This window comes from Pseudonaja textilis, chromosome Z (assembly GCF_049901715.1).
Source record: "Pseudonaja textilis isolate UNSWEBS1 chromosome Z, rPseTex1.2, whole genome shotgun sequence".
NCBI lineage: Eukaryota > Metazoa > Chordata > Lepidosauria > Squamata > Elapidae > Pseudonaja > Pseudonaja textilis.
Window position 1 is genome coordinate 34,998,035 of NC_142008.1, and position 26,543 is coordinate 35,024,577.

The 26,543-nt window shown below is 44.1% G+C and overlaps 1 protein-coding gene and 1 non-coding gene across 5 annotated transcripts in view; both read left to right on the forward strand.

Annotated features, from left to right (window-relative positions):
- HDAC9 (histone deacetylase 9) overlaps positions 1-26,543 on the forward strand; it is a 455,657-nt gene that overhangs the window by 169,550 nt on the left and 259,564 nt on the right. The window lies entirely within an intron of this gene.
- LOC113440182 (U6 spliceosomal RNA) lies at positions 22,131-22,237 on the forward strand. Its single transcript, XR_003374689.1, has one exon. It is a non-coding gene; the product is annotated as a U6 spliceosomal RNA (small nuclear RNA).

Below are 26,543 nucleotides of genomic sequence, written 5' to 3' on the forward strand. Positions count from 1 at the left end.
AAGGTAACAACATAAATGAAGGTTAGGAATATTCTTTCTCCAGATATGTGTAGTGCTGGCCTAAAACTAGTCATTAAGCTCTTTATGTATGACAGAGAAAAGTAGTCAAAACCAACAGTGAGAAATGTCAAAATTCCTTTTTCCCCAGTGCAGAATGGGGAATGCTTAAACATCATTTGCAATGGGGATAGTGACAGTGATTGTGCCTATGCACTCAATGCAAAGCATACAGCTGTAATTATAGTGTTTTGGTACTTTTATGTTGTGTACCTTATGTTGCAGTATGTTGCCAGGAGTCTTAACAATATTAAGAAAGATTCAACATAATTGTTTCAGCACCTTTACTTATTTTAGATTTTTACTGGAGTTGTGCCAGTCTTTCAGAGTCTTCCAAGATATACACGGTACTTTCGCAGCAGAAATTCCAGCACTTATTCTCCATTGGAATAAATTTACCAGTCAAAAGACATCACCAGATACTATTAACTCACAAGATATTCAAACCTCAGACTTTGCTTAACCCCCTTCATTTCTCTTTCTCTTCCTCCCCTCTTTTCCTCTCTCATTTCAAACCGAACTGTAGACAAGGGAAGGAGAAATGTAGGTACACTATAGGTTTGCAATTTACAGTTTTAGCATTTTTTCCTCAGGAAATCAGACATGTATTAACAATAAAAGTTCATACAGTTTTCAAAACTGACAATGTATTACTTCAGGAAAAAACACATTAGTAGTTCAGATTAATCCCATACTAGTTTTCTTTTGATCTAGCAAGATTATTCTCAATCCCTATAATAATTCTCCACTTTTTCTGGCCATAAATAAGACCATCCACACATTTCATGGAAGGATGGCAGTCCAAGCAGTATATTTATATGCAGATTCTTAGGACAATAAATTTCTGCTTCCTTTGACGATCTTGTTATTGTGTTGAAGGGGTTCTTCATTAATGCTTCGAATCTCAAGGTCTCCACAGTTAATCCTCATTTAAAATGATATCTCTACTTTGGAGATTGATTAATGAAAAAAGTACTTACAAGTATGGATTTATTAGAAAGTAGAACAAAAAAAACCCTATTTATCATCATTCATTAAATCTGAAGGGAAGCATGCAGGAAGGATAAAGAATGACACATCATACAATTCAGTGCTGTGAATAATTAATAAGGTGCCCTGTTAAAAAGAGCTTTTGATTTTTTTAAGCAGTTCTGGAATGCAAAAATGTAAATGATCAGTGAGGGCAACAGAGATAAGTTTTCAATAACTTTTTTCTGGAAATCAGATTTTAAACTTTTGCAGTTCAGACTATAAGTCCTTAAACAAAAATCAGCAACTGCAGTGATGAGAAATAGGGATTTTGAAGCATTTAATATAGAAGAAAAAAATGAGCAAGCACCAATGATCATAGCAGCAGGACACACAAATATGAATATTTTTTTGTGGTAAAGTTTTTTATTTTTAAAACATATATCAATATCATCTCGTGGACAGTGTGGCGTCTGAGTGTCATTCATTTTGGTACAAAAATAATACTGATACACATGAAAATTACTACATTAATCAGATTTACATAATCTAATGTTATTATACATATCTGTATTGGCACATAATCCTTCATTTTTTTATTATTCAACATTTGCTACATCATTTTAATAGTAATAGCATTATTTTTGAGCATACCTAATAACATCCTTTTTTGAAATCTGATATTAACTTCTTACGTTCACTTTAAATGTGTTATATAAAATATGTCTAACAATACTCCCCTTATTTCTAATTTTTCAATCTATTTTAATTTTTAGTACAGCCAATCTTTTTTTTTTTTTAAAAAAAGAATCCTTCCTATTCATCATCTTTCATCCTCTTGGAAATCCCACTTCTTTTTTTGACTTGCCTCCCATACTCATCCCTTGGGTCCTTATCTACATTTTCCATATCATTTTCCCAACCATCGTTTCCATCCCCACTATTTTTTTGCAGAGAGTGCTGTGTGGGATTCAGCCACACGAAAGGCAGGCAAGCTGGCTGGGCCACTGGGAGGCAGCTATGCCAAGGTTTGGGTCTTGCTGCTTGCAAGTTCACCCAGTCTGCCAGGCAGCTCAGGGCAGCTCAAGTGGGCCGCTCAGAGAGCGCCGGGTGGGATCCAGCTGAAGGCTGGCCCTCAGAGACCATGTGGCTGAGGCAAGTGAGGGAGCCGGATGAAGAGCAGCAGCAACTATGCTGGGCGAGCAGACGAGATAAGGAGTGACTCACCGGGGCAGGGCAGGGCCAGCCAGTGGTTGGATTTGCCAGTTCTTCAAACTGCGCAAAATCATAACTACCAGTTCGCTTGAACTGGTCCGAATCAGCTGTATCTCACCACTGATTCAACCTGAATAATAACAACGTTTACAATGTCGTTATCATGCAGGCTTAGATTTTTTTTTCCACCTAATGTTCAGGAATGAAGAATTTCATATGAAAGGAAGATAGATTGCAATACTAATATTAACACTGCTGTCAAATATATTATTATCAAAATTATTTATGTTATATGTTGTGATAAAATGAAATATCAGTAACATATTCAGTTGCTTTTCTACAGTTTCTTTATTTCATAAAGTAGCCAAGCAATTCTGTTTATGCCATAATATGTGGTTTTTCCCTAATATTTTAAGGTTTTCTTGTTTTCTTGTTTTCTTACAAGTGTTTCTTTTGTTCAGAGAGTGATTGGCAAAAACTGCCTTGTTTTGGCAGATTTCCCAGGAGTTAGGGTAGCTTGGGCATGCAAACCCATCTTTTTATCACTCTGTATGACATATATCGATATTTAACTTTATTACATTTTGAATGAGCCATCCAGAAATATATATGTACAGATTTTGCCACTGAGACAGCTTTTTTCCCTTTTTCTGGACTCAGTTTACTTACTTATTTCAGTGTTATGATTGACATTAGCCTAGATTTTCCTACTCTTCTTTTCCTCTGATATTTTTTGTTTTCTCTGACATTTTTCTATATAAGAGGAAAACATATAATGGATTTTAATGTCCAGATTCAGGTGTTCTTATTTATTTAGAGAACATTGTATTTACACACCAAATATTTTTTAGTGAGAGGGTTAGAAATGGAGCAAAGAGACTCCCCCAACACTATAAGACCATAAAATATCCATAACAAGATGAAATAATATTTATATCATCTGAAACATTTAACACTAACATGTCAATGAAGATAGATATAAATTATATAATGAGAGGTCCTGCAAGTCTCATTCTCCATAGAGCTGCTACAAGCATCCAGAGTGGGAGGTGCTCCAGTCTCGGCTGTCACAGGCTGAGCTTGAATTGAGGAACGCTCCTCCCCATCACGTGGTCCCTCGTAGTGTTCCCCAGTTTTTAGCTCAGCCTCATGACAGTCAGGCTGTGTTTTCTTGAGCTCTTGGCTGATTCAGGTTTCTCTGTAGGATTTCTACACCAGGTTGGACCTTTAATTTGATTATTTCTGCACAGTTGCCCTGGGGTCTATAGCTCCCTACGGGAGTTCCCCATCCTGGGGGTAATCTTTCCCTTTGGGCTGAATTCCAGCGCTTCGCGTTGCTGGTGCCCCCCCACCCCACCCCTCGCCTACCGCTTCGTTCGCTCTACCGCTGAGCGCCTTTTCGTTCCTGCCTCGATCAGTTGTTTCCCCCCCACTGAACGCCTATAATCAGGGGAGATCTATCCCCCCTGTTTCCTCCTGTTTTCAGGCCCTCATAGAGTGACTGCCGCTGATAGCCCCTCTCGCAACTCGAAGCCGCCATTTTGGGCACCGCGTGGCATCCGCCATTTTGGGCACAGCCTCGTGGCCAGTCACCATTTTTGGGGCCTTGTCTAACAGTGCATCCAGGCTGCGTTGATAACAAATTCTCACTAGGCAGATCCCTGGGGACTGCCTAAGGCTGTAGCTTGTTTCCCTCAAGGTCTTTTCAAGGGTTTCCGAGCCTCCACAAGGTCCGTTGGCTCCGCAGCCATTTTTCAGCTGGCGAGGTAGCAGCGCCTTTTTCCCCTCCCCGGTCTTCGTCTGGGAGACAGCTGCTGTAGGCCACCATACCTTTCACAGGCCTGGCGTTCTTTCGGCTAATTGGTTTCCATTTGTACCGTGCAACTACTGCTCCCTTCGGAGCAATTCAAAACGTTCTAGTAAGAGTAGCAATGAAACTGAATGGGCAATAGGCCCAACCTCTTCATATTTCCCAATTTCATTCCGTTTTCAAAAAAAAAAAAAAAACCACAAGCAAGAAGGACACAGAAAATAAGAAAACGATTCACGATTAAATGATTAATTCAATGGAATAAAAAAAAAAAAGAAAGAAATTTTTCACTAAAAGGGGGGCGTGAAACAACCGTTGTGATACCCGGCCTTGGTGTAGGTCGCACTCAGACGAGCCAACCGTCTCATACTAACTTAAATAATTTTTTTCCAGCTTTTTTCTAGATGGCAGATGACAATTCTTCTCGTGGCCCTTCTCTGAAGGCCAAATCCAAAACGCATTACCTGCGCAAACAGGTACAGGAGACCTCCAAAGCCTCACAGAAGGATGCCCTCAGACGCCACAAGGCATTAGAGAGGAAAATAGACAGGCGGTCTAGGGAGTCAAGCTCCGTGCCTCTGGCCCTTCCTCCCGCCACACCCTCAACCTCCACCCAACCCCCTCCTCCTTCCTCGCCTGCTCAATCTTTGGCTTCTGTGCCTAGACAAGCTCCTGAAGCTACTTTCACCCCCACTGCTGCTGGCTTGCGCCAGGAGGAACCAGAGGAAGATTCCATGGTCGAAATCCCTGAGAAAATGAGATCCTGGATGGAGTTTGCCATCCGCCAGGGAATCGCGCAAGGTCTCCAGCAGATGGCAGGTCCGGCCCCTCGGCCTGCGGCCTCTGAAGTCCAGGGTCCATCCGTCAGATCGCTCCCCGGGTCGGATGCTTCACATGGTCAGGTACTCTCCCAGAGGGAACTGCCTCTCTCTCATGGGGTAGAGGAGGAGGAGCAGGAACACGATCAAGGGGACCCGATCCATTTCGGGGAAGAGGAGGACCTTGATTTGGGGTCCATGATCTATAGCGGACCCCTCTCGGGGGCAGACCCAATGGAGGGGGAGATGTCAGAGGATGAAGGCCTCACCCCAGACCAGCCCACCTTTGTGGGGTTGTTCAAACCACAACTGTTTAGGTCCATCCTTTTCAAGGCCAAAAATATTTCAGGCCTGATCTCCCAACCCCCCCGAGCCGGCAGCCTCGGGGGGGCCCCACGACTCCATCTTTAGTCAGCCAGTGGTAGAGACCGAAGTCATTCCAGTCCCACCTATCTTTTCTGATCTGGTTTCCAAACAACTGGCCTCTACAGGGGCGCCTCCAGCCCCCTCCAGTCAGGACAAACGCTTTTTCAACCTTGACCCTGACTTCTCTCTCCTGCTAGACCCCCCCTCGGTTGATGAACCCATCGTGGGTTTGGCTACTTCCTCGACCCCTAGCGATGCCTTAGAGGCCCTGAAACCAGAGGACAGGCGAGCTGAGTTGGCCTTACGCCGGGCCCACCAATCCGACGCCTGGGCCATTAGATCGGCCACGGCCGCATCTTTCTTCACCAGATCCTCAATCAGATGGCTCCGCCAGCTAAAGCAACATGTCCCGCGTCCAATCTCAGGGCGCATCAGACATCGCAAAGCTCACGGCCGCGGCCGAGTTCTCAGCCGACGCCACTTATCAGGCTGTGAAATTCTCTACCAGAGCCATATCCTCACAGGGCACAGCACGCCGCTTGCTCTGGCTCCGTCACTGGCAAGCGGACATTAAAAACAAGGTGAAATTGGCATCTGCTCCCATTTTGGGAGGTAAATTATTTGGTCCGGTCCTTGATCCCTTGCTGGTTGAGAGCCGTAACAAGCGCAAATACCTCCCCTCTCTTTTTTGGAGGTCCGACTCCAGAGCCCCCCCTCCTTTCAACGAGGATCCTTTCGTTCCTCCTTCCAGACCTCCTTTCCCCCCAGATACCAGAGATCTCTCTCCTACCGGCCGCCCCCATCACAGGATCGGGCCGAATCATCCGAGAGGTACAGAAGGGGTGGCTCCTATAAAAGGCCCTTCCGGGATCTGGGAGCAGGCCCTTCCGGTGCTCCAGATAACTTAACCTCTCCCTCCCCATCGGTGGCCATCTCAGGTACTTCGCCAACCGATGGGAGGCCTCTACTACTGATGCATGGGTCAGGGACACGGTCCGCTTTGGCCTTGCCTTGAGTTCCAGTCCCCCTCCTGATTTCTTCATGTCCTCCCCTCTCCAAAGACCCTGCCAAGCGGGCCCTCATGGACGCCGCCATCAGTCACCTCCTCGATATAAAAGCTATTCAACCCGTCCCCGTCGCTCAACGAGGACGAGGTTTCTATTCCCATCTGTTTGTAGTGCCCAAACACTCGGGGGGTTGGAGGGCTATCTTAGACTTAAATAGGCTGAACCGTTTTCTAGCCCCCCCGCAAATTCAAAATGCACACGTTACAATCAATACTCCTGGGAACCAGACGAGGGGACTGGCTCACTTCAATTGACCTCTCAGAGGCGTATTTGCACATCGCAATTCGACCCTCTCACTACAAGTTTCTACGCTTCTCCTACAATAAACAACACTTCCAGTATGTCGCGCTTCCCTTTGGTCTGTCCTCCGCTCCCAGGGCCTTCACCAAGATCTTGGCGGCCCTGGCCGCCCACCTTAGATCCCTCCCGGTCCGTCTCCACTGCTACCTGGATGACATCCTCATCCAGTCCTCCTCAAAAGATCAGGCAGAGAGAGACACCAAACTCACCCTTGCTGCCCTTCAGGACCACGGGTTTCTGATAAATTGGGAAAAAAGTCGCCTTTCCCCTTCTACCCAGCTAACCCATCTGGGGGCGGTGATTGACACTGTCCAGGAGCTGGTCTTCCTGTCCCCAGAAAGACTCCTTAGCATTCAACAATCTATTAAGCTTACTAGGCGGGCAAAAAAGGTGTCTCCGTTAGACTTGTCAAAATTGTTAGGCAAGTTGGTTTCATGTATCTCTGTTATTCCTTGGGCCCGTTTTCACACCAGATCCCTTCAATGGTTCCTGCTTCCGCATCAGCGATCAGGAAGGAGCAACTCAAGGCTCCTGGTCAGAGTCCCTCCAAGAGTCCTCACATCCCTCCTCTGGTGGACCAGACCGGCCATCAACAAGAGCCACCACTTCAAAGAGCCCAACCGGCTGACCCTCACCACAGACGCGAGCCTCTTCGGATGGGGCGCTCACGTCCACTCTCTCTCGTCCCAGGGCAGATGGTCGACAACAGAACGACTCTGCAGCATAAATTGGTTGGAGCTCCACGCCGTTTACCTGGCACTACGCAGTTTCCTACCTCAGGTACACGGGCGCCACATCCTGGTCCTTACGGACAACGTCACGGCAAAAGCCCATATCAACAGGCAAGGGGGCACCCAATCGATATGGCTCATGAGAGAGGCCGAACGCCTTTGCTGATGGGCGGAAGCAAACCTGTCATCCATTAAGGCAGACCATATCTCGGGGCCCTAAACATCCAAGCAGATTGGCTCAGCAGAGCCACCCTAGACCAAGCGGAATGGCGTCTCCACCCATCCCTATTCAGGAGGCAGCCTCAATCTTCGGCCTTCCCAAGGTGGACCTCTTTGCATCCCCCTCAATGCCCAGCTACCAAGGTTCTTCTCCAGGTACCCTCTCTCACGGGTGGAGAACCACAACGCCTGCGTTGCTCTTGGCCCCCAGGGCTTCTCTATGCCTTCCCCCAACCCTTATCCCCCAGGGTCATCCACAAACTGATCCTGGAGCAAGCGGAAATTCTTCTGGTGGCCCCTATTGGCCCAGATGTCCGTGGTTTGCGGACCTCCGCAACCTCTCAGTGCCCCCCGGAGGATCCCACCCGACAAGATTTCTCTGTCCCAGGGCCCACTTGCGCATCCGAAACCCCAATGGCTCCAATTAGCCGTCTGGAGGTTGAGCGGGACTGCTTAAGGAGAGAGAAGTTCTCCAACCAGGTCATAGACACTATCCTGGCAGCCAGACGGCCTCGACCACACGGATATACAACGCCACGTGGGTCGCTTTCGTAATTGGTCTCACAAACTCCAGATCAATCCTCTCTCTCCTCCATTGCACAGGTCCTGGATTTTCTTCAAGAGGGCCTTAACAAGGGTCTATCCCCTAACACCCTAAGACGGCAGGTCACGGCCCTGGCAACCGTTATTCCCACCAGTAGTGGGGGTTGCCTCTCTCATCACCCCCGTATCCGGGCCTTCCTTAAGGGAGCTTCCAATCTGCGCCCCCCAACTGTCCACCACTATCCCACCTGGGTTCTTAATAGGGTTCTCGTTTCCCTTACCAAGCCTCCCTTCGAACCCATCAGGGAGGCCTCCCTCTGGTTCCTGATACTCAAAACTGTTTTTCTTGTGGCTATCACATCTGCTCGCCGGATTTCGGAGATAGCAGCCCTCTCCATCAGAAACGATTTATGTGTGTTCCATTCGGATAGGGTCGTTCTCTGACCTGACCCCACCTTCCTACCCAAGATTAACTCAGCTTTTCACAGAGCTCAGGAGCTCATCCTCCCAAACTTCTGCCCCAGACCCTCTCGGGAAAGGGAGATAGTGGCACACCCTTGATGTGCGGCGCGCCCTAAGGATCTACATCAGACGCACCCAGCCGTTCCGCAAGTCAGAGGCATTATTTCTGTCCTTCCAACCCAAGTCGCTCGGTCACAAAGTGTCACCTACCACTGTTGGCCGCTGGATTAGGGCCACCATTTCTAAGGCATACCAGGCACAGGCTCTACCTGTTCCCCCCGGCATAACTGCGCACTCCAGCAGGAGCGCGGCTACCTCAGCCGCATGGGCCACATAAGCTTCAATAACTGATATCTGCTGGCTGCCACCTGGGCATCCCTGTCCCTTTTTATCAGGCATTACAAAATCGATGTGTTCGCCTCGGCTGACGCCTCTTTTGGCAGGCGGGTCCTTCAACGGGTCCTTGAGGTTCCAGAGGAGATTCCGAACCAGACGGGATCCCTCCTGTAGGATTCGCCAAGCTTTGGTATGTCCCACTCTGGATGCTCGTAGCAGCTCTATGGAGAAGGGGCGTTGGTTCTTACCTGATACGCTTCTTCTCGTAGAGCTGTGTAGAGCATCCAGCCCCACCCCTTAGTCCGTCTGGTGGGGAATTTGTTTTGGCCAATGGATTAGCTGTTAGTTAGGATGAGAATAAGGCCTTTCCTTCTCATCTTCGCAAAACTGGGGAACGCTACAAGGGACCACGTGATGGGGAGGAGCGTTCCTCAATTCAAGCTCAGCCTGTGAGAGCCGAGACTGGAGCACCTCCCACTCTGGATGCTCTACACAGCTCTACGAGAAGAAGCGTATCAGGTAAGAACCAACGCCCCTTTTCCAAGACTGGCTTCAGCCTCTTTCCTTTTGTAGTGTTTGGGAAAGAAGAAGTGTTGCTCAAAATAATGAATAATAACTTCATGTGGACAAAAGGTTTCAGCTTGGAATGTGCAAGAAAGAATACAAATGAGTAGATATAATGCCTAAAAGACACAGTATGATTTTAGAAGTTCAGGGATTACTTTTATCAGGCTATTTAGAAAGTGGTGGTAAGAAAAGTTGGAGCATTGTAAACCTCCTCTAATTAAATACTGCAGAAAAAAATATTAAAGATTGCAAATAACTATCCTCAGAAGTTATAAAAGAGCTGAGGAAGGATCTGACTATTGTGATGGTGCAGTGCATGAGGGAAAAAGTTTCATACATATGTAATAATCTCCATTATACCTTTTGGGAAGCAAGCAATTTTGCAGAAGCTTTTACTGAAATGAAAATAACAGTTCAAAAATCCTAATTCTGGCAACTTTATTGTGGGGTTTTTTTTATCACACCATTTAGCAGTGTATTGTTGGAACTTCTACATATCTAATATATAGAAATCAAATTGTCTTCAGTATTTGAGTCATCTCTTCCCTTTTTTATTTTGGTAGTGTTCTGAAGCATTTATAGGCATTTCCATTTTTCTTTTAGATAAGGTCATTCTGTGAGAAAAATTTGTGATCTAAAATATTTTACATTGTTTAATATTATAAAACAGGGTGCTGCAAGAGGCCATCCAGGCCAGAAATGGGGTGCAAGGGGGCTGTGCACACCCCCACAGCCTGTTTTGGCCAGCAAGTGTCCCATCTCCTCCCTGCCACCGGCCCGTGGAAAAGTACAATGCTGATTCGGCCCTCAAAGAAATCCAGTTTGACACCCCCTGATCTAAATACATAAGCCACAATGTTGGTACAAGTGATTTCATTCGGTTCTTTCATTCAATGCTATGGGCTGTAAAGTATTCAAAGGTATCTCACAAAGGGCATTGTAAGTGCAAATTGCCTCCTCTTAGCATTAAAATTATATCTTTCCAAAAGCTTGGGTACAGCATCAGTGCTTCAAAGGTTTTCCAACTGGTTGCACATATGTATAAACAGACATAGATAACACTTCCGTTGGAATACAAATCCAATTGGCTGTGCATACAGAAAGCTGATGGCCCCTTTGAAACAACCATGCCAAGCTTCCCAGAGGATATAGCTATTTTATGCTTCCAGGATAGGTGTCTTTTTTCATCCCTTATGAATGTCCCACACAGCTATGTTGGCATGTCAAATAAATAGGATTCATGCCAAATATCATTGATTTTGATAATCTACCATAAAATATCACAAATTAGAATTAATTTCTGTTCATTTTTATTTCATCACACCTTACACTTTTTATTATATTTAGTAGAACTCAAAGTATTTAGTTTGCTGCTAAATTAAAGCACTTTATCAAAGGTACAATGATCTATCCCCACAAAATTGTTTGCTTTGGTGACAATCCCCATGGAGCTGCCACCACTGCCTACACATAGGCTGAAATAATTAAGAACATTAGAAGGGAATGGTTAACAGGATGCAGTGCTTCAACATTTTGAACAGTGCATGTGGAGAGCATTTAATTCACTTCTCAAAGTACCCCTCCACATGTACTTGCTGAAGCTTAACATATTGATACAATTTCAAAATGTTCTGTATTTTATAGAATGATGATACTGATAGTAACATTTCAAATTTTTAGAAAGGTTTATTTGTAATCTTTATTACTAGGTTTGTATATTTTGGACAATGCATATTCAGGCCTTAAGAGTAAATGAATATCATATTCCAGTTCATAAGGACAGAAATGAAAATTTTCTAAATATAACCCTAAGGATCACAGGACTTGTATTTCTATAACATACCTGGCTTGATATTGGTGGATTATGTTTTGCCCTCTCTGATTTTAGAGATTTCTAAATCATGAGCTATCCTGTGGATAATTCAGCAAGTTAATCTTCATGTCATTCTTGGAATATGTGCATGGCTGGAAATGAAGGTTAATTGGGGCAAAAGGTCTGACCTTTCATCTATATGACAGAATGGTCATTTACGACAATATTTCTGACATTAATTTTCATGGAATCTCAGTTTTTCTTAATGAACTGGAAGGTGCTCTCTGAGCAGCTCCTACTGTATCAGTGAGATGTTCTTGACAGCATTTCCATCTATGAAATCTATCATAGGCAAGTACATTTCATAAATATGTATAAGGATGTATTAAATGTAAGGGATGTTAGAACATAATTTCAAAGTTATTGCTGTTTCCAACTCCTTAAAAATAACTATTGTAGATGCTCCTTAAAAAAGAATTATTTGGTATTCTGTAATTCTGAGAAGTTAAAGAAACATTAAACAAGACACCTAGCAAAAATAGCAGATGGCAGGTACACCACCTAAGTGTTTTTTCTCACACTCTGTTTGGTACAGTACAATCTTTTCTCTAGTGCTAAGTGTTTAACTCATGAACCCATTAATTTTGCTTTCAATGAGGCCATGAACTCATCCTCTTGTAATGTACTAAGAATTTTGACATGAATATGGTAGAATTTGATAACTTTTGGATAGCCACTAATAATATAGTCATAACACCATCATAGACCCAAAATAGGTAATATTTTGGGTCTATGATGGTGTTATGACTATATTATTTTAAACAAATTAATATATTAAAATATCATACTATACTCCAGGAATATATAGTGGCCCATCTGTGCATACTGCAGAAAAATAACTGGCAGTGTTATATTTTATATAGTAAGATGCTTTGCTGCACTGATATATTAAGATGTAGAATAAACTGCTTTAGCTATAGCCAGAATCTAAAATAACCTGAAGAAATTATAGCTCTAATTACATAGAAATAAATAACTTAGAGCATTTTCCTAATAAAAGTATAAAAATATACAAAACTTAGCTATTTACAATATTTTTACAGAATTTTCCTGAAAATTCCAGGGCTGTAACATTATGTGAAGACCCAGCTCTCTGTAAAAGGCTCTATCTAGGGGGATGGATTTAGTGCATCATTGGAAGACACAAAGACATTGCCGTGAAAAAAATCTATGTTGTTTCTTTCATGAGCTGTTCAGAGCATCCAGTGACGGGAAGGTGCTTCAGTACCTTCTAGGAAGGCTGGGCTTAAATTTGAGGACACTCCTCCTCCTCCACGAGACTCCTCTTTAGCGTCCCCAGTTTTAGGTCAGCCTTTCTTCAGACAGGTTGTATTATTGTTTTCCTGGTCAGAACAGAATACTGCCAATTTAGCTGATTTAGCTGATTTATTTCTCAGGTCAGGTAATACCATAGTTTCTGTCACCAACCACCCCCCTGGGAACCTCCAAAAGTCATTTTGCTTGGTGTTTTGTTTTGTTTTTACATTCCAGCCCCTCGAGGCTAAAGCCTCATAAATGGGGAGGCTTATCTTTCCAATCTGCCCTGAGTCTAAAAGCCTCACCTTTCAGAGACATGCTGCCTTAAACTTCTAAACAAGGAGGCTTATCTCTCCGATCTCCCTTAAGGGAGCAGGCCGCTAGGTGTTCCAGCCACCTAATTTCATAGCCTCTTTCCATTGCTATCAAAGGCGTTACCATGGCCAGCAACTACAACTCCAGATCTAGACTAACTGCTAAAAATAGAGATAAGTCCACGGAGCCCCAAAAGACCTCTAAGGCAGCAGAGAAAGATGCACGCAGACGTCATCAGGCATTAGAAAGGCAGGTGGAAAAACGTACACGAGCAGGTCACAAACCACCTCTTCACCACTTATCATACCTTCTACCTCACAGGCCCAGAACCTTCCAATTGCCCCTCTGGCTTTATCCAGAAGGAGCAGCATATCGATACAACCTCCCCAGGAGGCTCTTTTTACCATTCTCTCCCCAAGGAGGACCCCAGAGGCAACATTTATTCCAACTGCAGCTGGCCTCACACAAGAGGAGGAAATCCCTGCCAACATGAGGGCGTGGATGGAGCTAGTTATCCAGAAGGGCATATCAGCAGGCATCCAACAGGCTATTCAGACAGGACGAACACCCTCAGTTTCGGTTTGCGGATCTCTTTCTGAACAATCTCTGGGCATCATGGATCCACATCTTCATCAGGTACCTCCCCACAGAACTATCATTGCCCGTTGTTAGAGACCCTCAGTACACACAGGATATGGGAGATCAAGGGGATCCAATGAATCAAATGGAGGAGGGGTCAGTACACATTGTTGACCAGGTATTGTCAGAGGTGGATCCGCTAGAAAGGGGGATGTCTGACAATGAAGGCCTCTCACCTGACCTTCCCGTATTTACAGGTTTATTCTGCCCACAGTTATTTAAATCCCTGCTGTTTAAGGCCAAGAACACCGCATGGCTGGATAATACAGGTACCCCTCCCCCACCAAATACTCCAGGGGAAGCAAAAGATCTAATATTCTCTCAACCAGTCACTGAGGCAGAAGTTATCCCTGTGCCACACATGTTTTCCAATTTAGTACAAAAACAATGGGCTACAGCACTCATATCCCGCTCCCATAGGACATGATAAAAAATACTATAATTTGGCACCCGAGTTCTCTAAATTCCTAAACACTCCGGAAGTGGACGAGCCTATCATTGCACTTGCATCTTCCTCAGCCATCCCAAGTGAAACTGAAGAGGAAAAGAGGGCGGAACTAGCCCTCCGCAGGGCACAGGTCTCGGATGCATGGGCCATCAGAGCGGCCACAGCTGCCTCCTTTTTCACCAGATCATCTCTCACATGGCTCTGCCACCTGCGGGAAACCATTCCAGCCTCAAACATTAGGGCACATCAAGATGTGGCTAAATTAATCGCCACTGCAGAGTTTTCAGCAGACGCTACCTTCAATGTAGTTAAATTTTCCTCTAGGGCCATTGCTTCCCAAATTGTAGCTAGAAGGTTACTTTGGCTCAGGCATTGGCAGGCAGACATCAAGCACAAGTGGTGGCTTGCCTCAGTTCCCATCTTGGAGAACAAACTATTTGGCAGTGCGCTTGAACCCCTCCTAATTGAAACCAGAACCAAAAAGAAAATTCTTCCCTCTTTTTCGACGACCAGAGTCTAGATCACCACAGCCCTTTCGTAGGGGTTCCTTTCACCCCTTCTACCAACCCTACTATCCAAGATTTCAAAGACAGCCTGGATTCAGTCAACAGACAGATAGAATTGAACCTGGGGACAAATATAGAAGGGGACTCCATCCTAGGAAACAATTTCGAGGAACAGGATCTAGGCCCTTCCGCAGGTCCAAGTAACGACCACAATGAGATTCCCATTGGCAGTCGCCTAAAAAGGTTTGACGACCAATGGGACTCCTCTACCATTGACGCATGGGTCAGGAACACAGTATGATTTGGTCTGGCACTGGAGTTCAGCTCCATCCCCCGGAGTTTTTAATGAAGTCCCCAATTTCCAGGGACGCAGAAAAAAGGTTTCTCATGGAAACAGCCATAGCACATCCACTATAGATTCGGGCCATACAACCCGTCTCTTCTAATCAAAATGGTCTTGGTTTTTATTCACACCTCTTCATGGTCCCTAAAAGTTCAGGGGGATGGAGGGCAATCCTGGACTTAAAATGTCTAAACCAATATTTAGTTTACCGAAAATTTAAAATGACCACTCTCCAATCCATCTTACTCAGCATCAGAAAAAATGATGTCCTTACCTCCATAGACCTCATGGAAGCTTACTTACATATCCCAATTAGGCCTTCACATTTCAAAGTCCTTCGTTTCTGTTACAACAATGTCCATTACCAATATATTGCTCTCCCATTTGACCTAGCTTCAGCTCCCAGAACTTTTACAAAGGTATTGGCTGCCGTGGCAGCATCACTCAGGGATAGCTCCATCCGACTTCAATGCTACTTGGATGACATTCTTATTCTAGCATCTTCCATCAATCAAGCAAATTCAAACACGCAAACTACACTTGTAACCCTACAACAACATGGGTTCTCAATCAATTGGTCAAAAAGTCATTTAACACCTTCTACTAGACTCATTCACTTGGCGCCATCATTGACACCCTGGAAGGCAAAGTTTTCCTCTCCCCTGACAGACAAGAAAGCATTAGAGATTTGGCTCAACAGATCAGAACTCTTAGGAAAGTATAACTATGTCTCCTTTCTAAATTGCTCAGAAAAATGATTTCTTGTATCTCTATTATCCCTTGGGCCCAGTTCCACGCAAGAACCCTGCAATGGTTCCTGTTGCCATACTAACGCGCTGGGAGAGACAAACCAGGATTTGCATAAAAGTTCCATCAACCATTCTCAGGTCTCTGTGATGGTGGACACAACCCAAAATCAACAAGGGATGCCCTTTCAAGGATCCACACAGGTCAATTGTTACAACAGACTCCAGTCTAGTGGGATGGGGGCCCCACTTCCAAACACATACAGCGCAAGGCCTTTGGATGGATTCAGAGAAGGCACACAATATCAACTGACTAGAACTGAGAGCAGTGTACTTGGCACTTTGACAATTCCTCCCGCATCTCCATTGCAAACATGTGCTCGTCTTAACAGACAGCATGACTACAAAGGCCCATATCAACAAACAAGGGGGCACTCATTCCAATCTATTAATGAGGGAAGCAGAAAGACTATTCCTATGGGCCGAAATCCATCTTCTCTCTCTAAAGGCGGAGCACATATCTGGAGTAGCAAATGTACAAGCGGATTGGCTCAGCAGAGCCATGTTGGACCAATCAGAGTGGCGTCTGGACCCCAAGATCTTTATGGAAGCTACTCGGAGTTTGGACCAACCAGTAGTGGACCTGTTTGCCTCCCCACAGCTTCCCCGATTCATTTCTCGTTACCCATCGCAGGAAGCGGAGGATGTGAACGCCCTCAGATGTCACTGGCTCACCGGACTGCTATACGCCTTTCCTCCCCGTGACCCCCAAATTGATTCAGAAGTTGCTGGAAGAAAAAGCAGACCTGCTATTAGTGGCTCCTTATTGGCCAAGGCGAGCATGGTTCGTGGACCTGAAGGACCTCTCAGTGGTACCACCATGGAGTATCTCATCATTGGTCATATTGCTGTCTCAAGGCCCAGTGCTACATCTGGACCCCTAATGGCTAAACTTAGCCGTATGGAAGTTGAAGGGTGACATCTGAGAGATGAACACCTTTCTACTCAAGTTATTCACACTATTCAGTTGGCTCGACATCCTTCGACGAACCGAATCTATGAGGCCACCTGGTCTAGTTTCTGCCATTGGTTTCAGAAGGTTCAGATCGACCCCACTTCCCTATCAGTAGCGCAGTTATTAGAATTTTTACAGGAGGGCCTAAACAAAGGGTTATCACCCAATACTCTGAGGAGACAGGTGGCAGCCCTGGCTTCGGTCATATCTTGGGATGATCTTACCTCCATATTTCATCACCCTCGCATTCGCAGTTTTCTGCACGTGCCAAGAACTTGAGGCCCCCCGTAGTGCACCAATATCCAACTTGGGACTTAAATAAGGTACTATTGGCCCTTACTACAAGTCCCTTCGAGCCACTAAGGACCACGACGCTTTGATTACTAACCTACAAAGTAGTTTTCCTGATAGCAATTACATCTGCCCGAAGAATCTCCGAACTAGCTGCATCATCGGTGCGCAAAGATCTCTGCATTTTCCATTCGGATAGAGTGGTTCTCAGACCAGATCCTTCCTTCATCCCAAAAGTTAATTCGGCATTTCATAGAGCTCAAGAGCTGGTGCTCCCAAATTTTTGCTCACATCCATCACACAGGCTCAAACACTAATGGCACCGCTTGGATGTAAGAAGAGCCTTGCGCATCTACATAGAGCACACGGCACCCTCCAGAAAGACAGAAGCCCTCTTCGTGTCCTTTCAACCTAACACCCTGGAGCACAAGGTTTCACCCTCTACTACAGGTAGATGGCTAAGGGCCACCATCGCTAAGTCGTATGACTCTCACTCGATTCCAGTGCCTCAAGGCCCGCTCACTCCACCAGGAGTACAGCCACCACAGCAGCATGGGCGACCCAAGCTACAATAGAGGAGATTTGCCGAGCTGCAACTTGAGCTTCTCCATCTCCATTTATTAGAAATTATAAAATTGACGTATTGCTTTTGCTGAGGCTTCATTTGGCAGGCGAGTTTTGCAGCAAGTTATTTTAGAGACAGTTAGGTCTGCAACCCAGATGGAGTCCCTCCCTTAGGACAGTGCCAAGCTTTGGTATGTCCCATCACTGGATGCTCTGAACAGCTCATGGGAGAAAGGTCATTGGTACTTACCTGATACGCCTGTTCTCTGTGAGTTGTGAAGAGCATCCAGCCCCTCCCTTTTATTCCCTCTGGTAGGGGGTCTGTTCCAGCCAGGGTTATTACACAGGCTTAAGCATATAGGGTATCAATACCTTGGCTTCACAAAACTGGGGATGCTAAGGAGGAGTCTCGTGGAGGAGTAGTAGTAAATAATGTATATTAATTGAAGATTTTTAAGCCTGTTTTCTCAAAACAAGTGTGATTCCACCATAGTGGAATTAATTATTCCTTTTGCAGACATATCTTGTATAGGAAATCAGTAATTTTAAGGATTTCAGCACCATACTGATTACATTCAAAAGCTTAAGAGAATGAATTTCCTATTAATTTTTGTGAAGGAAAAAAATTGTTTTGGCAGATCATATTTGCCTGATGATATGGACGCATCTTTAATTTAGAATGTATTCTGGAATGTTCCACAAGTTCAGTCATACATAAATGTGACTCAGACAAGGCATCTGTGATTTTTATATTTGAATGGCTTAATTTTTTTTTTTTTATGGAAACAGTTTTTTCCTCAGATATATATGGGTTTCAGGAAGTCTTGTTTATTATCGCTGTTGAGACTGGCAACTTATTTCATTAAGCAAAGCAGTCATTAAATGAAAGTATCACCATGCTTATAATCTTACTTCAGCTTTTCTGTGTTTTATATATCTGTAAAGATTTAAACATAAAAGATTGATTGCAAAGTTATCTTTTCACTATTGGTGTCATTGAGAAGGCAATTGCTAAATGAGGACTGCCTATATACCAATATTAAATTGTATGTTAGCTTTGGTTAGATGCTACAGTAACAAACTGAAGTCCCTAAATATATTTTAGATGAAATCTAAAATACAGTGAAATCATCTAATATTTACTCAGATATAGAGATATTAGAGTTTACTAGTAAAGAAATTCAATACACTTCGATGGGATTTAGTTCTAGTCACAAATGTAGAGTTGGAATTCTACTTTGATTATTTAATAGATTATTTAACCTGCATCTGTTGTAGCTATACAGGTACAGTCTCTTGGTCATTCATGCCCTGGCCATCTCCCTATTGGACTACTGCAATGTATTCTACATGGGATTATCCTTGAAAAGTATCTGGAAGTATCTGGTGCAGAATGCAGCTATGTGAGCCATATAGGGCGCCCAATGAAGGGCACATATAAGACCTCTGCTCTGCGAACTGTGCTGGGTTCCAGTTTGGTTCTGGGTCCAAGTCAAGGTGTTGGTTATTACCTGTAAAGCCCTACGTGGCATTAGGGCCAGGCTACCTATAGAACTGGCTTTGCCCCATCACATCATCCTGTCCCACTTATTCAGGCAGGGAAGACATGTTGCAGACCTCATCAGTCAAAGAATTTCGACTGACTGAGTCAGGGAAGGTTTTTTTTCTGCCATTTCCCATGAATTGTGCAATATCTTACCCTCACAGGTGGGGAAAGCGCACAAACTCTTAGACTCCACAAAGTGGTCAAAACATGACAGTAGAGCCTTATGGCTCACACAACTATGAGGCTAGTTGTCCCCATGAGACCCACAACCACCACTTGTATAAACAAAAGCTAACTTCCCTGGCTTGGAATTTTCTATCTTTTGAAATTTTATGCTGTTGGTTTATAACTTTAAAAATATTTAATCTTAAATTATTCTGGTTTTAATGCTTAATTCTCCAGATGAGCTGTTCAGAGCATCCATTGATTGGGATGATGCTTCTGTCGCTCGTCTAATAGGATGGGCTTTAATTGAGAGGACGCTCCTCCACAGGATTCCTCCCTAGCATCCTGAGTTTTTGCTCAGCCTTCATGGATATAAGCAGCTTAATTTCCTTTCCCTTGGCCAGAATAGCAAAGGCTTCAAAAAGAGACAACAAAAAGGTTTGCTTTTAAACTCTAAAAAAATCCTTAAAGGCTTTTCATTTCAATGAGTCAAGCAACTCCCTAAGGCGTATAACTTGAGCCAAGGGAGCTCACCGTAGCTTTGGATAATGATCTCCTCACCCCAGGGCAATCTGAGGTGATAACGCCTCAGCCACATGGCTAACAACTCACATTTCTTAGCCCGTACCATTACGACCTTTTCAAGCCAAGTCGCCATGATCACCACCGCCCGCGCCTGACAGGAGCAGCTCCATTTTAAAAGGGTCCGAAGCTTCTCTCTCTCCCCTGGGAACACCGTCTGGGGTGGGGGCATCAGCGCCCATCTGCCCCATCGCTCCTTTTTATTCAGGTGGAACTCTGCAGTATTGAGTCCCCATAAGGTGCGGAATTGCTGCTGAGCCAATTTAACTCATTAGGTGCCTAAAGAGATAATGGCCAGCGCCATTGCAGACTCACTAACCGCGTGGTAGTGATCTGCATTTTATTTCTGGAACTGTGAGAGGCTTTTCTCCCCCCAAGCAGGGGTCTCCTTCCTGGAACCCGGGGGAAATCACCCTAATACATATGCATGTGTAGATAGATAGAGAGATAGAGAGAGAGAGAGAGATAGAGATTCAGATATAATTATTATATTTTGGACCCTTATTCATTATAGAGGAAACTGTTGGCTTATGCCCTCACAGAATTAAACAACAGCACCCCCGGGTCCACCTGTGCAGGAAACTGTTGGAGGCCTACATCTTATTTCAATAATTCCTCCTTTCTAGGCCTATGAGGTGTTCCAAATTTGGCTAATTTGGAAATAATAATATTAATAACAAAATAATAATAACGATAATAATAGGAACAAGAATAAGAATACAATATTCTTACATAAGATTATACAAAACTGGAAGCACTGTTTTAGGATTTCCTGGCCATTGCTGGTTTAGGCCCCTGGGCATACCAACTGCCCAATATTTCAGCATCAGTAACAGTAAAATCTAATAAGCGGTCACAATAGCAAGCAGCAGTAGCTCAAGAGCCATATCAAATTCTCAAAACAAATTGAAGCATTCTAAGGGTACCTCCTAAGCAACAGAAAAAGATTCCAACAAGTGCCATAAGGTACTAGAAAAGCACATGAAGCAGTTCATGGAGGAGGCTGAAGAAAATTTTCAAACTTCATCTCCCACCAGGCCTACTTCGGCTCCAATCCCCCTCTGCAACCGCCCCTGGATCTGTCTGTGTAATCCAGACACAGTGCAGCTGCACAAGATCAGGTAGCCCATCTAGATCAATACAAGTGACACGAAGGGCCTCTGTGGTCACATTGCTCCAACAGCGGCCAGATTCCATCAAGATGATGACTTACTGGAAAAGATCCCTGCAAAGATGAGATCATGGATGGAATTAGCGAAGCCAAGGTATCACTGTGGGGGTGCAGCATACTGCTCTGGCCAACAACAGCAATTCTTCCAATTGGAATTCCCTATCAGTCCGGTCACTAAGCAGGACAGAGCATCTTTACCCTCAGGTATCTCTCCACAGTAGATTCTGTAGTTTCAGATATACCCCCACAGGGTATATAGAAGGAGTAAGGGCTATTGATCGGGTGGAGCCAGAGGACTCAGAGTTCTCCTGCTCAAATTCTAGTTAGATTCGCATCGGCTCACAATAAGAGGTGATGGTTGATGCTACAACTTGATGACTAAAACAACGCTGGCATCATTTTGTTTATAAGAATTCCATGGCATTATCTGTTAAGAGGCCACTTCCCCTCACAAGGATCTCTCCATGAAGGTCCAGGGGACATTTATGCTGATTGCGGACCTCTTTCTGAGGTTGAATATTGGGCTTCCTTTTTAAGTTGGCAGCCCTCACAGAATATAGCAGCACAGTAACAGCGAGTGCCAAGGCCTGTGTCCACTTGGGCAGGAAGCTGTTGAGAGCCAGTGACTGCAGGATCACCCAATTGCAATACAGGTCCTTAAAGGTGTTCTCTATTTGGCTTCACAATTTGATTCCATATTCAGTCATCTAATTATGAGTTTGGTAATAGCACAACAATTTATGTTAGTAGCTGTGCACAGATATAACAGAAATATTATCAATAATAACATAATATTAATGATATCAATATTAATATATAATAATATATTCAATTTGTTGTTATGATATTATTATGATATCATAATAATATCATAATAATAACAAATTGAATTTACCAAAAAAAAATGGGGGGATCAAATATCAAGAGGATTCCCTGCCTCTGTTCACAGCAGGCTTACATATATAGATATAGATATCTTGCTTTAGGTCAGAATTTTCAAGGGCAACCAAAAATACCCCCAGAGGACAATAAACCAACTCGAAGTAGGACAAAACGTCCTAGAGAGGCCTCTAAGGCTGCAGAAAAGGATGCCAAGAGATGCCAAAATGTGTTAGATAAGCATATTATAAAAAATAAAAAAAAATGCATGAGTGAGGTTGAACAGAAGTCTCAGTCCTCTTCCCCAGCCAGGCCAGTCCCAGTTCCAGAGTGCTCGCTTCGGCAGCACGTGTACTAAAATTGGAATGATACAGAGAAGATTAGCATGGCCCTTGCGCAAGGATGACACGCAAATTCATGAAGTGTTCCATATTTCACCTTGCCTCCATCCCTGGATCTCTCGACGCCATCCAGGAGAGCCTCAGAGGGACCGGTTTGACCCTGGCCTTCAGCAATGCTACTTGCCTGACAGACAGTTGCGGGACCACACCAGACTACCTCCTCCCAGAGGATATTCCTGACAAGTCGAAGGCCTGGAGGGACATGGTGACTTGAAGGGGCATCGCAGCAGGGGTACAGCAGAAGTTGATGGCTAGGCAGCCTCCACAATCTGACCTCAATTCTCACTCAATTCAGTTACTATGCTGAATGGACCTTCATTACCAGCAGGTACCTCCTTCAGAGGAGTATTATATAATCCAAGTTACACATTCACATGATGCACAGGATGAGGGAGAACTAAAGACCAGATGGAACAGGTTGAGGAAGGGTCTACTCATGACAGTGACCAAAATCTGTCAGAGGCGGATCTCCTAAAAAGGGGGGGGGGGCACGTCAGACATTGAAGGCATTAAGCCAAACCAACCGACCTTTGGGTCTGTTTTGCCCTCAGACTTATTTCAAGTCTCTTGTATTTCAAGGCAAAAACTACTGCCTGCCTTGATATTCCATTCCCCTCAGTCCAACAATTGTTACTGTAAGGGGGTGTGTCAGATGATTTAATCTCCCAACCAATAATGTAAGAGAAAGTCATAACTGTCCTACAGAGGTTCTCGGACCTCGTCCAGAAACAAGGGGTCTCTTCAGTGGCGTCTTCCCCTTTTACAGGATATGATAATAAATTTTTAATTTGGTTCTGATTTCATAAATTTCTCGTCACCATGGTAGTAGATAAAACAATAATGGCAATTATCATCCTTCTCTGCAATTCCAACTGAAACAGAAGAGGCTCTCAAGTTAAAAGATATACAGGGTCAAGTTGTCTCCATGTAGGGCATGTCAAACTGATGTGGGGGCCATAAGAGCAGCATCGTCCGCATCCTTTTTTTTAACTACATTGTCTCTCAGGTAGCTCTGGTGTCTGAAGGAGATTATCTCAAATTCCAATATCAGGGCACACAAGGATGCTGCAGAGCTCATAGAGGCTGCAGAATTTTCTGTGGATGTTAAATTCAACTCTATTAAATTATCTGCTCGAGCCAGGGCATCTCCGGTTACTGCTCGCCTATGCTATGGCTCAGACATTGGCAAGCAGATATCACACAAATAATGGAAGCTTGCTTCCTTCCCAATATTGGGAGGTAATTTGGTTGGTGCTGCCCTTGACCCATCTCTGATAGAGACTAGAAACAGAAAATCTCTTTTCATAGACGCCCAAAACAGTCCTTCCCAGCTTTTTGGAGGGTTTCCTTTGTTCCCTCTACCAGGGACTTTTCTCTCCAGACTCCAGGGACTGTCTGGACACATGAATCACCAACAGTCGGATAATTTCCAATCTGGAGATAGATACCGAAGGGGAGGGCAGACCAAAAGAATCTCTTGAGTAACATGAAACAGAGGTCTCCAAGGCACAACATAGGTCTCACGACTGTGCCCCTATAGATGGAAGGCTCAAGCCCTTTGCAGACAGATGGGATTCCTCTACCTCTGATTTCTAGATTAGAGATATCAGAAGATTAGACCTGGCTATAGAATTTCCATCCTCTCCCCGGAACCTTTGCATTACTTGCCCTCTCTCCAGGAATCCTGTTAAAGGGAGCATGATGAAGACAGCTATTGCTCATTTATTGGAGATCCAGGCAACCCGACCTGTGGCACCAGATCAGCAGGGACAATTTTAGTTTTAAAATGACTTAATAGGTTCCTAGTTTATAGGAGGCTTAAGATGAGTATACTGAACTCCATACTTCTGAGTTTCAGAAGGGATGACTTTCTACTCTCCATTGATTTAATGGAGGCCTATCCCCACATTCCAATTAGATCCTCACATAGCAAACCTCTTAGTTTTTCTTATAATACTCAACATTTTGAATACGTTGCACTGCCCTTCAGGTTGTCATCTGCCCAAGGTTCTTACGAAGGTTCTGATGGCTCTGGCTGTCCATCTCAGGGGAACACCTGTTAGATGGCAGTGTTAATTAGATGACATTTCGTTATTATCTTGCTCATATAAACAGGCAAAAGAGGAGGCCTTAGCATCGGTCATCACCTGGAGAGACTTGCAGTCCATTTCTCATCACCCACACATACGCACGTTTCTTGCACGGGGCTACAAACTTACGGCCTCCTGTAATGCATTGATATCATACGTGGGACCTCAACAAGGTCCTTACCGCACTCAAGAAATCTCCCTTTGAGCCCCTGTAGACCATGAGTCTCCATTTCTAACATACAAGGTGGTTCTCTTGGTTGCCATTACATCGGCCAGTCGCATCTTGGATCTAGTAGCCTTGTCAGTTAGACAGGAGCTCTGTATTTTTCATACAGACAGAGTGGTCCTTCGTCCAGATCCATCTTTCACCCATAGATAAATTTGGGTTTCCACAGACCATAGGAACTGATATTCCTGTACATTTGTCTGAGACCGTCACAAAATCTGGTACGACAATGGCACAGTCTAGATGTAAGGCGAGCTCTCTGCATATATTTCAACCGCATGATGTGTGTTAGGAAATGGAGGTTCTCTTCGTTTCTTTTCAATCACCCACCATTGGGTGCAAGACCTCTTCTTCAATGATCAGTAGGTGGCTGAGAGCACAATTACCAAGTCCTACGAGACACAGGCTCTTCTTATACCCAGGGGCATCACTGCTCATTCGACCTGGAGTGCTGCAATGTTGACAACATGGGCCACAAGCACCAATAGAGGAAATTTACAAGGCGACAACATGGGCCTCACCATTGCCTTCTATTTAAAAGCTATTAGAATGATGTCTTCACCTCTACGGAGGCTGCCTTTGACAGGAGAGTGTTACAAAGGGTCCATAGGGACCAAGAAAAAGGAGAATCTGAACCAGACAGAAGCCCTCCCACAGGACACGTCAAGCTTTGGTATGTCCCAATCAATGAATGCTCTGAACAGCTCATCTGGAGAAGGGGCGTTGGTACTTACCTGACATGCCCTTTCTCTGTGAGCTGTGAAAAGCATGCATCCACACCCTTATTCATCTGGTGGGATGCTATTCTGGTCAAGTATTAGAAAGGGTGAAGGAGAAGAAATATTTCATCACTTCAACTTCGCCAAAACCCGGGGCACTAGGGAGGAGACCCATGGAGGAGGAGAAGCGTCCTCTCAATTAAAGCCCAGCCTATCAGACGAGCGACAGAAGCATCATCCCAATCAATTGATGCTCTTCACAGCTCACAGAGAAAGGGCGTGTCAGGTAAGTACCAACATCCCTTTTATTCATTAAATTGTATACCACCCAGAGACCTTCTTTGAGAGAGATGGCTGGTTTGGTTAGGAAGTATGAAATATAAATAAAATAATAAATATTTAAATATTTTGTTATTTAAACCTGTCTGTTGCTCTTTTACTGGTTTCAGTAGCTTATGCTTGAAAATATAGAATAGAATAGAATAGAATAGAATAGAATAGAATAGAATAGAATAGAATAGAATAGAATAGAATAGAATAGAATAACAGAATTGGAAAGAACCTTGAAGGTCTTCTGGTCCGATTCTCTGCTTAGGCAGGAAACCCTATACCATTTCAGACAAATGGTTATTCAATCTCTTCTTAAAAACTTCCAGTGTTGCAGCATTTATAACTTTTTGGGGGGCAAGTTGGTCCATTGATTAATTGTTCTGTCAGGAAATTTCTCCTTAGTTCTAAGTTGCTTTTCTCCTTGATTAGTTTCTACCCATTGCTTCTTGTTCTACCCTCAGGTACTTTGGAGAATAGCTTGACTCTCTTCTTTGTTGCAGCCCCTGTCTGCTATCTTGTCTCCCCTAATCCTTCTTTTCATTAAATTAGACATACCCAATTCTATCAACTTTTCTTTGTATGTTTTAGCCTCCACTCCCCTAATCATCTGTTGTTCTTCTCTGCATTCTTTTTAGAGTCTCAATGTTTGTTTTACATCGTGGTGATCAAAACTGGATCCAGTATTCCAAGTGTAGCCTTACCAAGGCATTATAAAGTAGTATTAACACTTCATATGATCTTCTATCCCTCTGTTTATGCAGCCTAAAACTTTTTGGCAGCTGCAGCACACTTCTGGCTCATATTTAAATGATTGTCCACTAAGACTCCAAGATTTCCCTCACAGTTATTACTATTGAGCAAGATATCACATGTACTGTACCTGTGCATTTTGTTTTTCTTGCCTAAATATGTAGTTTTATTTTTTTTCACATTGAATTTCATTTTGTTAGATAGTGCCCAATTTTCAAGTCACTTTG